This window comes from Capsicum annuum, unplaced genomic scaffold (assembly GCF_002878395.1).
Source record: "Capsicum annuum cultivar UCD-10X-F1 unplaced genomic scaffold, UCD10Xv1.1 ctg3900, whole genome shotgun sequence".
NCBI classification, from domain to species: domain Eukaryota; kingdom Viridiplantae; phylum Streptophyta; class Magnoliopsida; order Solanales; family Solanaceae; genus Capsicum; species Capsicum annuum.
This window is the reverse complement of record NW_025846182.1, coordinates 100684-104412: the sequence shown is the minus strand read 5'-3', so window position 1 is coordinate 104412 and position 3729 is coordinate 100684.

Genomic DNA, 3729 nt, shown 5'->3' with positions numbered 1-3729 from the left:
GTAGGTTCCCACTTCAATGGACCAAAACATCAACTTTCACTCTTTTTTCCAGAATAGTCCCAAAACTTGATTTCCTGCAAAACATAACACAAAACATATCATATCTCACAAAACAACCTTACGTAGTTGCATATTTTCAGCATTTTAACGTTGAAAGAGCTATGAATCCATAGCACATCAATAACCTGCCAAGCGAATAAAACTATGAATCTTGGTGGGCAAATTAGGTTTACCCTACTAATGAATCGCTGCAACCTTGACTGGATCAACCTTAACACCCTCCTTAGTCACCACATGATCCAAGAAGGAAATAGACTACAATCGAAACTCACACTTGAAGAACGTGGCATACAACTTCTCATCCCTTAATCTCTGAAGCACAATCCGTAAATGCTCCTCATTCTCGGCCTCACTCTTAGAATAAACTAAGATATCATCTATAAATACAATAATAATGGAGTCGAGATATGGTCTAAGCACCTGGTTCATCAACTCTATGAATGTGGCTGGGGCATTGGTAAATCAAAGGACATGACCAAGAACTCATAATGACAATATCCAATTCGAAAAGTTGTCTTCAGAATATCCAAAGCTCTAATCCTCAACTGGTGATAACCGGATCTAAAATTAATCTTTGAAAACACCGCATCACCCCAAAAGTTGATCAAAAAATTCATCAATATAAGGAAAAGGATACTTATTCTTAACTGCCACCTTGTTTAATTTTTGATAATAAATACTCACGTATAGACCTATCCTTCTTCTTCGCAAACAAGATAGGTTCCCTTATCTAACAACTCCTGTAAATGATTCTTCAATTTTTTCAACTCAGTTGGGGACATCCTATAAGGAGGCACAAAAATAGGCTTGGTGCTTGGCTTAACATCAATAGCTAGATCAATATCACAATCTAGAGGCATACCAGGCAAATCTGTAGGAAACACATCCATGAACTAACATAAAATATGACTAGAATCCAAAGAATGAAGTGAAATAACACTAGTATCACAAATATGAGCCAAATAAGATAGACATCCTGTCTCAGCCAATTTATTCACCTAAACATATGATATAACCATTTTAGGACTTGAATGAAGCGCATCCTTCCAAGCTATCCTCAACACACCCGGTGAAGCTAAAGTCACGGTCTTAGCAAAATAATCTAGGATGGCATAATAAGGAGCTAACTAGTTCATACCCAAAATAACTTTGAAATAACTATATCTAACACAAGAAAATCTACCTAAGTCGCATGCCCAGAGAGAGTCACAATATAAGATTAGTACACTCGATCTAGCACTAATGAATCTCCTATAGGTGTAGATAAACGAATAGGCATCGCAAGAGTCTCACTAACAGAATTAAAACACGAAGCAAAATATTTAAACACATAGGAGAAACTTGACCCATGATCAATACAAAGATGCAGATCTAAAAAAAATAGGGATGATACCTATGACCATAGCATATGAAGCCTCAACCTCAGGTCTGGCTGGTATAGTATAGCACTATCCACGACCACCAACTGGCTGAGTATCCCCACAACCACCATGGTCTCTACTACCTCTACCTCTAATGCCTCTTGTAGAACCCTACCTCTCACAGTTGAAATATGAGTAGCTCTAATTACATGGCGGGGATAGTCCTTGGACAAATGGACAGTCTTGTCTCATACAAAGCAACCTCTATGGCCTAACTCAATAGGAGAAGATACCACTGGGCCTAAACGGCCACCATGAACTGTTGAACCAGCAGATCTACTACCTAAAATCTATAAGGATGCTAGCACTAGCCTGCACTGATATCTCTGAGAACCTCTAAAATCTCTCTCTCGAGAAGCCTAACATCTGAACTTACCAAACTGATACACCTTCTTGGTGCCTCCTTAAGATGCTCGTAGAATACCCTCAGCCATCTTAGCATAATCCACTATACTCTAAAAAATTCTTTAAATACAACCATCTGAGACATAGCCAATTAAAGAGAGACATCCAAACCCTTCACAAACTTCTAAATTTTCTCAGACTCAGTGGAAATATTGGCATGAGTATATCTGGACATGGAATGGAAGCGTGCTACTCCACAATAGTCATGGAGCCCTAATCTAGGTAATCAAACCTATCTCTCATCCGATCCCTCAGACTATAAGGCACAAATCTCTCCAAAAAGGCATCAGCAAATTGATCCCATGCCACCTCAGGAGAATCAAAAGGTCTACAACCAAAAAGTGACCTCCACTAATCTCTAACAGTATCTCTTAACTAATAAGTTGTATAAGCAACTCTATGGGACTCAAGCAAACCTAAATTATGCAGCTTCTCTTGACAATTAATTAAGAACTCATAGGCATCCTAGTCCACTACACCACTGAACCTGGGAGGACCCAAATAAGTAAATCTCTCAAATCTCTTTTGATCCTCAGAAGACATGGTTGTACTCATATAAAAAAGAGGCATGGTGAATTTGGAAGGCTGGAATCTCATCTAAGGAGGTAATATAATAAAGGTTGAACTCCTGATATTGGAGCAATATACTCAAATACTGACGTTGACAGAGGAATAATACTTGGGTTTTAAGGAGTACCCAAACTAGAAGCAGGTGCAACTGGAGGATCCACACTTATGACTAGAGAAACACTTGACATAACCAAAGAAGAACCCTCTAAACGGGTCAGCAACCGTACTAATAACCTCTTTAACACCGGAGTAGAAGAACCCGGTGGAACTGAAGTAGGACCCATACCTCCAACATGCTCAATACTAGGCTTAGGGGAGAGTCCCTTAGCACTCCTCCTAGATGGGGATAATCCATGAGCCCATCTACTCCCTCGTGCCCATCCATAACTTGAGGCTCGCCCTCTAAGTGAAGGCTCATTATCTCCACTCTCATGGGACCTAGTCAACACTATATATGCAAAAAGAGTGAAACATAACTCAGATCACATAGTATAAAGAAATTCGCATGATAAAGGATAAATAAAGAAAAATTTCCTAAATACATCCTATAGCCTCTTGAAGATAGATACAAACATCTGCGTACCGATCTATAAGACTCTATTAGACATCCCATTCTTACACTATTGAGACCAATGAATTTGGATGCTCTAATACTAATTTATCATAACCTAAAAATAGGGGTCATGATGGCACTTGTTGCGATAAACCTTAACAAGTAAGCCTATCACCCAAACTAATATATAAGGGGAAAAAGGACAGAAACAACCCCAGGGAATGGCTTCTAGAATGAAGTTAAACCATACAAATATAATAAATATGGAAAGAAATATAGCAAATAACAATCCATAACTCCTAAAATTTAATGTCAATAGTGTAAGAACATATCTAGTACATCTTAAATCAAACTGAAATACATAAGACGTCCATAATAGGATAAACTCTATTTCTGAAATACAAAAAAAAAACATAGTATGAGAAGGAAAGGTAGTAGAAGATATTTGGGTGCCTAAATATTGACTACTACCTCGAGAGATCCAAAAATCGCCTGAATCAAGTAACGTGGGGCACACTCAAAACTGAATCTACACAAAAGAGGTATGGTAGGAGTGAGCACAGTCTACAAGTACTCACTAGGTATAATTGATCTTCCAAGCAAAGTAAGAATAAAGCATACAAAAATACACTAAGGGCACATCACCTGCAGCCAGAAAATATCCCATAACGGAAGCCCATACTGCTTGCATTAATTGTTTTAATAATCACATACATTGCA